The sequence below is a fragment of the Zea mays genome, chromosome 5, assembly GCF_902167145.1.
Source record: "Zea mays cultivar B73 chromosome 5, Zm-B73-REFERENCE-NAM-5.0, whole genome shotgun sequence".
NCBI lineage: Eukaryota > Viridiplantae > Streptophyta > Magnoliopsida > Poales > Poaceae > Zea > Zea mays.
The window spans coordinates 212,822,661-212,833,992 of NC_050100.1; positions in this window are offsets into that span (position 1 = coordinate 212,822,661).

Genomic DNA, 11,332 nt, shown 5'->3' on the forward strand with positions numbered 1-11,332 from the left:
TGGGTGTGTCTTGTATTGAATGCCTAGCTCTTGTAAGTGGTTGGAAGGTTGAAAACTTGGATGACTTGAATGTGGGGTGGTTGGGGGTATTTATAACCCCAACCACCAAACTAGCCGTTTGGTGGAGGCTGTCTGTCGCATGGTGCACCGGACAGTGTCCGGTGCGCCAGCCACGTCACCAGGCCGTTGGGTTCCGACCGTTGGAGCTCTGACTGCTGGGCCCGCCTGGATGTCCGGTGACACACCGGACATGCACTGTAGAGTGACCGGTGCGCCACTTCGCGCGTGCCTGACTTCTGCGTGCCCTGGCACACATTTAATGCTTCTGCAGGTGACCGTTGGCGCGAAGTAGTCGTTGCTCCGCTGGCTCACCGGACAGTCCGGTGAATTATAGCGGAGCGAATTCCCGAAGCTGGCGAGTTCCAGAGCCGCTCTTCCCTGGGGCACCGGACACTGTCCGGTGTACACCGGACAGTCCGGTGAATTATAGCAGAGCGCCTCTGGATTTTCCCGAAGGTGAGGAGTTCAGCGTGAAGTCCCCTGGTGCACCGGACACTGTCCGGTGGCACACCGGACAGTCCGGTGCGCCAGACCAGGGCACACTTCGGTTATCCCTTGCTCTCTTTGTTGAACCCAATTCTTGGTCTTTTTATTGGCTAAGTGTGAAACTTTGGCACCTATATAACTTATACACTAGAGCAAAACTAGTTAGTCCAATTATTTGTGTTGGGCAATTCAACCACCAAAATCAATTAGGAAAATAGGTGTAAGCCTAATTCCCTTTCAATCTCCCCCTTTTTGGTGATTGATGTCAACACAAACCAAAGCAGGTATAGAAGTACATGATTGAACTAGCTTGCATAATGTAAGTGCAAAGGTTGCTTGGAATTGAGCCAATATAAATACTTATAAGATACGCATGGATGTTTCTTCAATTTTTGACATTTTGGACCACGCTTTGCACCATATGTTTTGTTTTTGCAATTTCTTTTGTAAATCCTTTTCAAAGTTCTTTTGCAAATAGTCAAAGGTAAACGAATAAGATTTTGCAAAGCATTTTCAAGATTTGAAATTTTCTCCCCCTGTTTCAAATGCTTTTCCTTTGACTAAACAAAACTCTCCCTAAATGAAATCCTCCTCTTAGTGTTCAAGAGGGTTTTAGGATATTGATTTTGAAAATACTATACTCTCCCCCTTTTTGAACACAAGGAGATACCAAATTGAAAAATCATACCAATTAAAAAACCTTAGTTTTAAAATTAGGTGGTGGTGCGGTCCTTTTGCTTTGGGCTAATACTCTCTCCCCCTTTGGCATGAATCGCCAAAAACGGAGTCATTAGAGCCCTTAGAATTACTCTCTCCCCCTTTGGTCGTAAATAAATGAGTGAAGATTATACCAAAGACGAAGTCCTTTTCTCCCCCAAAGATGGAGAGTTGCTCGGAGCGACGGCGAAGGATGAGTTACGGAGTGGAAGCCTTTGTCTTCGCCGAAGACTCCAATTCCCTTTCAATATACCTATGACTTGGTTTGAAATTCACTTGAAAACACATTAGTCATAGCACATGAAAGAGATATGATCAAAGGTATATGAATGAGCTTATGTGTGCAAATCAACAAAAGAAATTTCTAGAATCAAGGATATTTAGCTCATGCCTAAGTTTGTTAAAGGTTTGTTCATCAAGTGGCTTGGTAAAGATATCGGCTAATTGATCTTTAGTATTAATGTATGAAATCTCGATATCTCCCTTTTGTTGGTGATCCCTTAAAAAGTGATACCGAATGGCTATGTGCTTAGTGCGGCTATGCTCAACGGGATTATCCGCCATGCGGATTGCACTCTCATTATCACATAGAAGAGGAAGTTTGGTTAATTTGTAACCATAGTCCCTAAGGGTTTACCTCATCCAAAGTAGTTGCGCGCAACAATGGCCTGCAACAATATACTCGGCTTCGGCGGTAGAAAGTGCTACGGAATTTTGCTTCTTTGAAGCCCAAGACACCAAGGATCTTCCCAAGAACTGGCAAGTCCCCGATGTGCTCTTTCTATTAATTTTACACCTCGCCCAATCGGCATCCGAAAAACCAATTAAATCAAAAGTGGATCCCTTAGGATACCAAAGCCCAAACTTAGGAGTATAAACTAAATATCTCAAGATTCGTTTTACGGCCGTAAGGTGAGCTTCCTTAGGGTCGGCTTGGAATCTTGCACACATGCATACGGAAAGCATAATATCCGGTCGAGATGCACATAAGTAGAGTAAAGAACCTATCATCGACCGGTAATACCTTTTGATCGACGGGTTTACCTCCCTCGTCGAGGTCGAGATGCCCATTGGTTCCCATGGGTGTCTTGATGGGCTTGGCATCCTTCATCCCAAACTTGCTTAGAATATCTTGAGTATACTTTGTTTGGCTTAGGAAGGTGCCCTCTTGAAGTTGCTTTACTTGAAATCCTAAGAAATACTTCAACTCATCTTGAATTTTTGTGTCATGATCCTACTAAATTCTTCACATGTAGACTCGTTAGTAGACCCAAATATAATATCATCAACATAAATTTGGCATACAAACAAGTCATTCTCAAGAGTTTTAGTAAATACAGTAGGATCGGCTTTTCCGACTTTGAACCCATTAGTGATAAGAAAATCTCTAAGACATTCATACCATGCTCTTGGGGCTTGCTTGAGCCCATAAAGCGCCTTAGAGAGTTTATAAACATGGTTAGGGTACTCACTATCTTCAAAGCCGGGAGGTTGCTCAACATAGACCTCTTCCTTGATTGGTCCATTTAGGAAGGCACTTTTCACGTCCATTTGATAAAGCTTAAAGCCATGGTAAGTAGCATAGGCTAATAATATTCGAATTGGCTCAAGCCTAGCTACGGGTGCATAGGTTTCACAGAAATCCAAACCTTCGACTTGGGAGTATCCTTTGGCCACAAGTCGAGCTTTGTTCCTTGTCACCACACCATGCTCATCTTGCTTGTTGCGGAAAACCCATTTGGTTCCTACAACATTTTGGTTAGGACGTGGAACTAAGTGTCATACCTCATTCGTAGTGAAGTTGTTGAGCTCCTCTTGCATCGCCACCACCCAATCCGAATCTTGAAGTGCTTCCTCTACCCTGTGTGGCTCAATAGAGGAAACAAAAGAGTAATGCTCACAAAAATGTGCAACACGAGATCTAGTGGTTACCCCCTTATGAATGTCGCCGAGGATGGTGTCGACGGGGTGATCTCGTTGGATTGCTTGGTGTACTCTTGGGTGTGGCGGCCTTGGATCTTCATCCTCCTTGTTTTGATCATTTGCATCTCCCCCTTGATCATTGCCGTCATCTTGAGGTGGCTCATTTGTTTGATCTTCTCCTTCATCAACTTGAGCCTCATCCTCATTTTGAGTTGGTGGAGATGCTTGCGTGGAGGAGGATGGTTGATCTTGTGCATTTGGAGGCTCTTCAGATTCCTTAGGACACACATCCCCAATGGACATGTTCCTTAGCGCGATGCACGGAGCCTCTTCATCACCTATCTCATCAAGATCAACTTGCTCTACTTGAGAGTCGTTAGTCTCATCAAACACAACGTCACAAGAAACTTCAACTTGTCCAGTGGACTTGTTAAAGACTCTATATGCCCTTGTGTTTGAATCATATCCTAGTAAAAAGCCTTCTACAGTCTTAGGAGCAAATTTAGATTTTCTACCTCTTTTAACAAGTATAAAGCATTTGCTACCAAAGACTCTAAAATATGAAATACTTGGCTTTTTACTGGTTAGGAGTTCATATGGTGTCTTCTTGAGGATTCGATGTAGATACAACCGGTTGATGGCGTAGCAGGCGGTGTTGACCGCCTCGGCCCAAAACCGATCCGATGTCTTGTACTCATCAAGCATGGTTCTTGCCATGTCCAATAGAGTTCTATTCTTCCTCTCCACTACACCATTTTGTTGAGGGGTGTAGGGAGAAGAGAACTCATGCTTGATGCCCTCCTCCTCAAGAAAGCCTTCGATTTGTGAGTTCTTGAACTCCGTCCCGTTGTCGCTTCTAATTTTCTTGATCCTCAAGCCGAACTCATTTTGAGCCCGTCTCAAGAATCCCTTTAAGGTCTCTTGGGTATGAGATTTTTCCTGTAAAAAGAATACCCAAGTGAAGCGAGAATAATCATCCACAATAACTAGACAGTACTTACTCCCACTGATGCTTAAGTAAGCTATCGGGCCGAATAGGTCCATGTGTAGGAGTTTCAGTGGCCTGTCAGTCATCATGATGTTCTTATGTGGATGATGGGCACCAATTTGCTTCCCTGCTTGGCATGCGCTACAAATCCTGTCTTTCTCAAAATGAACATTTGTTAATCCTAAAATGTGTTCTCCCTTTAGAAGCTTATGAAGATTCTTCATCCCAACATGTGCTAGTCGGCGGTGCCAGAGCCAGCCCATGTTAGTCTTAGCAATTAAGCAAGTGTCGAGTTCAGCTCTATCAAAATCTACCAAGTATAGCTGACCCTCTAACACTCCCTTAAATGCTATTGAATCATCACTTCTTCTAAAGACAGTGACACCTACATCAGTGAATAGACAGTTGTAGCCCATTTGACATAATTGAGATACAGAAAGCAAATTGTAATCTAAAGAATCTACAAGAAAAACATTGGAAATAGAATGGTCAGGAGATATAGCAATTTTACCCAATCCTTTGACCAAACCTTGATTTCCATCCCCGAATGTGATAGCTCGTTGGGGATCTTGGTTTTTCTCGTAGGAGGAGAACATCTTCTTCTCCTCCGTCATGTGGTTTGTGCACCCGCTGTCGATTATCCAACTTGAGCCCCCGGATGCATAAACCTTCTTCTTTTTGCCGTCCTTTGCCATGAGGCACTTATGGCCGACGTTGGGGAAGAGAAGTCCCTTGGTGACGGCGATGTTGGCGGCATCCTCGTCGTCGGAGGAGTCGCTAGAGCTTTCGTCGGAGTCCCAATCGCGACAAACATGGGCATCACCGCCCTTCTTCTTGTAGTACCGCTTCTTCTCCTTTCTTCTCCCCTTCTTGTCGTCGCCCCTGTCACTGTCACTAGAATTAGGACATTTTGCTATAAAGTGACCGGGCTTACCACACTTGTAGCAAACCTTCTTGGAGCGGGGCTTGTAGTCTTTCCCCCTCCTTTGCCTGAGGATTTGGCGAAAGCTTTTGATGACAAGCGCCATTTCCTCGTTGTCGAGCTTGGAGGCGTCGATGGGTGTTCTACTTGGTGTAGACTCCTCCTTCTTCTCCTCCGTCGCCTTGAATGCGACCGGTTGTGCTTCAGACGTGGAGGGATCGTCAAGCTCGTTGATCTTCCGTGAGCCCTTGATCATAAACTCAAAGCTCACAAAATTCTTGATTACTTCCTCGGGAGTCATCAGTGTATATCTAGGATTGCCACGAATTAATTGTACTTGAGTAGGGTTAAGGAAAATAAGTGATCTTAGAATAACCTTAACCACCTCGTGGTCATCCCATTTCTTGCTCCCGAGGTTGCGCACTTGGTTCACCAAGGTTTTGAGCCGGTTGTACATATCTTGTGGCTCCTCCCCTTGGCGAAGACGGAAGCGACCGAGCTCCCCCTCGATCGTCTCCCGCTTGGTAATCTTGGTGAGTTCATCACCCTCGTGCGCGGTTTTGAGCACGCCCCAAACTTCTTTGGCGCTCTTTAATCCTTGCACCTTGTTGTACTCCTCCCTACTTAGAGAGGCGAGGAGTATGGTTGTGGCTTGGGAGTTGAAGTGCTCGATTTGGACCACTTCATCAACATCATAATCTTCATCCCCTACGGATGGTACCTGTACATCAAACTCAACAACATCCCATATACTTTTGTGGAGTGAGGTTAGATGAAATCGCATTAAATCACTACACCTAGCATAATCTTCACCATCAAAAGTTGGTGGTTTGCCTAATGGGACGGAAAGTAAAGGTGTATGTTTAGGAATGCGAGGGTAGCGTAGGGGGATCTTACTAAACTGAAAGTCGCCTAGAGGGGGGGTGAATAGGGCGAAACTGAAATTCTCAATAATAATCACAACTACAAGTCGGGTTAGCGTTAGAAATATAATTGAGTCTGCGAGAGAGGGTGCAAAACAAATCGTAAGCGAATAAGGAGTGAGACACGTGGATTTGTTTTACCGAGGTTCGGTTCTTGCAAACCTACTCCCCGTTGAGGTGGTCACAAAGATCGGGTCCCTTTCAACCCTTTCCCTCTCTCAAAACGGTCCCTTGGACCGAGTGAGCTTTTCTTCTCAATCACTTGGAACACAAAGTTCCCACAAGGACCACCACAAGATTGGTGTCTCTTGCCTCAATTACAAGTGAGTTTGATCGCAATGAAGAATCAAAGAAAGCACGATTGCAAAAGCCAAGCGACAAGAGCGACAAATAACACACAGATCACTTTCTCTCTCAAGTCACTAATCACTAATGATCTCTTTTCTCAATTGTGAAACTTGGAGAGATGGAGGCTTTGAATGTGTCTTGGAATGGATTGCTAGCTCTTGTATTGAATGTTGAAGGTTGGAATGCTTGGGTTAGGTGAATGGAGGTGGTTGGGGTTGTATTTATAGCCACCAACCACTTCCTAGTCGTTGCTTCATTCTGCCGACCGCGGACGGTCCGCCCGCCTGGCCCGGACGGTCCGCGCCTGTAGATCAACGGCTGAAAACGCAACGGTCAGCAGTAACGGCTATATCAATGGCTATATTGCATTTAATGTGTCGTCAGATGTCAGATAAAGCCAGTCGCGGACGGTCCGGTCGTGCACCCCGGACGGTCCGCGAGGCCGCTATAATTCATTTCTCCGAACCCGTCACCTTCGGGTTTTTCGGTTTCTCACCTACCGGACGGTCCGCGCCTGAGGCCGGACGGTCCGCGCGAGGGCTCGGACGGTCCTTGCTTTTCCTCCGGACAGTCCGTAGTGGAGACTTGTATTTTTGCATTGGTTCTGTCCGAAGGGTATCCTGGTGTCGCGGACGGTCCGCCGCAGGGGCCCGGACGGTCCGCGCTTGGCCTGTTTTTCCAAAAAGCTTCTCCTGTCCGGAATAATCTACGGTATTCCGGACAGTCGATTTAGTATAGTTATAGATGAACCTTTGGCACCTGTAGAACATATAATCTAGAGCAAACTAGTTAGTCCAATAATTTGTGTTGGCCAATTCAACCACCAAAAATATTTAGGAACTAGGTGTAAAACTAATACCCTTTCAATCTCCCCCTTTTTGGTGATTGATGCCAACACAAACCAAAGCAGATATAAAAGTGCATAATTGAACTAGTTTGCATAATGTAAGTGCAAAAGTTGCTTGGAATTGAGCCAATATAAATACTTACAAGATATGCATGGATTGTTTCTTTATTTTTAACATTTTGGACCACACTTGCACCACAGATTTTGTTTTTGCAAATTCTTTTGTAAATCCCTTTTCAAGGTTCTTTTGCAAATAGTCAAAGGTAAATGAATAAGATTTTTACGAAGCATTTTCAAGATTTGAAATTTTCTCCCCCTGTTTCAAATGCTTTTCTTTTGACTTAAACAAAACTCCCCCTAAATGAGATCCTCCTCTTGGTGTTTCAAGAGGGTTTTAATGTATCATTTTTGAAATACTACTTTCTCCCCCTTTTGAACACAATAAGATACCAATTTGAAAATCTCCAATTTTAAAATTAGGTGGTGGTGCGGTCCTTGTGCTTTGGGCAAATATTTTCTCCCCCTTTGGCATGAATCGCCAAAAACGGAGTCATTAGAGCCCTTTGAATTACGTTCTTCCCCTTTGGTCATAAATAAATGAGTGAAGATTGTACCAAAGACAAAGTCCTTTTGCTTTGAACTCTCCCAAAAAGATGGAGAGATGCGCGGAGCGACGGCGAAGGATGAGTTACGGAGTGGAAGCCTTTGTCTTCACCGAAGACTCCAATTCCCTTTCAATACACCTATGACTTGGTTTGAAATAGACTTGAAAACACATTAGTCATAGCATATGAAAGAGACATGATCAAAGGTATACAAATGAGCTATGTGTGTAATTTAGCAAAAGAAATTGCGCGAATCAAGAATATTGAGCTCATGCCTAAGTTTGTTCATCAAGAGGCTTGGTAAAGATATCGGCTAATTGATCTTTAGTGTTAATGTAAGAAATCTCGATATCTCCCTTTTGTTGGTGATCCCTAAGAAATTGATACCGAATGGCTATGTGTTTAGTGCGGCTATGCTCGACGGGATTATCCGCCATCTTGATTGCACTCTTATTATCACATAGCAAAGGCACTTTGGTTAATTTGTAACCGTAGTCTTGCAGGGTTTGCCTCATCCAAAGCAATTGCGCGCAACAATGGCCTGCGGCAATGTACTCGGCTTCGGCGGTGGAAAGAGCGACCGAGTTTTGCTTCTTTGAAGCCCAAGACACCAAGGATCTTCCCAAGAACTGGCAAGTCCCCGATGTGCTCTTCCTATTGATTTTACACCCCGCCCAATCGGCATCGGAATAACCAATCAAATCAAATGTGGATCCCCTAGGATACCAAAGCCCAAACTTAGGAGTGTAAGCCAAATATCTCAAGATTCGTTTTACAGTCGTAAGGTGAGATTCCTTAGGGTCGGATTGGAATCTTGCACACATGCATACGGAAAGCATAATATCCGGTCGAGATGCACATAAATAGAGTAAAGAACCTATCATCGACCGGTATACCTTTTGATCCACGGACTTACCTTCCGTGTCGAGGTCGAGATGTCCATTGGTTCCCATGGGTGTCTTGATGGGTTTGGCATCCTTCATTCCAAACTTACTTAGAATATCTTGAGTATACTTTGTTTGGCTAATGAAGGTGCCCTCTTGGAGTTGCTTCACTTGAAATCCCAAGAAGTACTTCAACTCCCCCATCATAGACATCTCAAACTTTTGTGTCATGATCCTACTAAATTCTTCACATGTAGACTCGTTAGTAGACCCAAATATAATATCATCAACATAAATTTGGCATACAAACAAGTCATGTTCAAGAGTTTTAGTGAATAGAGTAGGATCAGCCTTTCCGACTTTGAAGCCATTAGCGATAAGGAAATTTCTAAGGCATTCATACCATGCTCTTGGGGCTTGCTTGAGCCCATAAAGCGCCTTAGAGAGTTTGTAAACATGGTTAGGGTACTCACTATCTTCAAAGCCGGGAGGTTGCTCAACATAGACCTCTTCCTTGATTGGTCCATTGAGAAAGGCACTTTTCACGTCCATTTGATAAAGCTTAAAGCCATGGTAAGTAGCATAGGCCAATGATATACGAATTGACTCAAGCCTAGCTACGGGTGCATAGGTTTCACCGAAATCCAAACCTTCGACTTGGGAGTATCCCTTGGCCACAAGTCGAGCTTTGTTCCTTGTCACCACACCATGCTCATCTTGCTTGTTGCGGAAGACCCATTTGGTTCCTACAACATTTTGGTTAGGACGTGGAACTAAATGCCATACCTCATTCCTAGTGAAATTGTTGAGCTCCTCTTGCATCGCCACCACCCAATCCGAATCTTGGAGTGCTTCCTCTACCCTGTGTGGCTCAATAGAGGAAACAAAAGAGTAATGCTCACAAAAATGTGCAACACGAGATCTAGTAGTTACCCCCTTATGAATGTCGCCGAGGATGGTGTCGATGGGGTGATCTCGTTGGATTGCTTGGTGGACTCTTGGGTGTGGCGACCTTTGCTCTTCATCCTCCTTGTCTTGATCATTTGCATCTCCCCCTTGATCATTGCCGTCATCTTGAGGTGGCTCATTTACTTGATCTTCTCCTTCATCAACTTGAGCCTCATCCTCATTTTGAGTCGGTGGAGATGCTTGCGTGGAGGAGGATGGTTGATCTTGTGCATTTGGAGGCTCTTCGGATTCCTTAGGACACACATCCCCAATGGACATGTTCCTTAGCGCGATGCACGGAGCCTCTTCAATTCCTATCTCATCAAGATCAACTTGCTCTACTTGAGAGCCGTTAGTCTCATCAAACACAACGTCACAAGAAACTTCAACTTGTCCGGAGGACTTGTTAAAGACTCTATATGCCCTTGTGTTTGAATCATATCCTAGTAAAAAGCCTTCTACAGTCTTAGGAGCAAATTTAGATTTTCTACCTCTTTTAACAAGAATAAAGCATTTGCTACCAAAGACTCTAAAATATGAAATATTGGGTTTTTTACCGGTTAGGAGTTCATAAGATGTCTTCTTGAGGATTCGGTGTAGATATAACCGGTTGATGGCGTAGCAGGCGGTGTTGACCGCCTCAGCCCAAAACCGATCCGAAGTCTTGTATTCATCAAGCATGGTTCTAGCCATGTCCAGTAGAGTTCGATTCTTCCTCTCCACTACACCATTTTGTTGAGGGGTGTAGGGAGAAGAGAACTCATGCTTGATGCCCTCCTCCTCAAGGAAGCCTTCAATTTGTGAGTTCTTGAACTCCGTCCCGTTGTCGCTTCTAATCTTCTTGATCCTTAAGCCGAACTCATTTTGAGCCCGTCTCGAGAATCCCTTTAAGGTCTCTTGGGTTTGAGATTTTTCCTGTAAAAAGAATACCCAAGTGAAGCGAGAATAATCATCCACTATTACAAGACAATACTTACTCCCGCCGATGCTTATGTAAGCAATCGGGCCGAATAGATCCATGTGGAGTAGCTCAAGCGGCCTGTCGGTCGTCATGATGTTCTTGTGAGGATGATGGGCACCAACTTGCTTTCCTGCTTGGCATGCGCTACAAACCCTGTCTTTCTCAAAATGAACATTTGTTAGTCCTAAAATGTGTTCTCCCTTTAGAAGCTTGTGAAGATTCTTCATCCCAACATGTGCTAGTCGGCGATGCCAGAGCCAGCCCATGTTAGTCTTAGCAATTAAGTAAGTGTCGAGTTCAGCTCTATCAAAATCTACCAAGTATAGCTGACCCTCTAACATTCCCTTAAATGCTATTGAATCATCACTTCTTCTAAAGACAGTGACACCTACATCAGTGAAAAGATAGTTGTAGCCCATTTTGCATAATTGAGATACAGAAAGCAAATTGTAATCTAATGAATCTACAAGAAAAACATTGAAAATTGAATGGTCAGGAGATATAGCTATTTTACCAAGACCTTTGACCAAACCTTGATTTCCATCCCCGAATGTGATAGCTCGTTGGGGATCTAGGTTTTTCTCGTAGGAGGACAACATCTTCTTCTCCCCTGTCATATGGTCTGTGCACCCGCTGTCGAGTATCCAACTTGAGCCCCCGGATGCATAAACCTACAAAACAATTTTAGTTCTTGACTTTAGGTACCCAAACGGTTTTGGG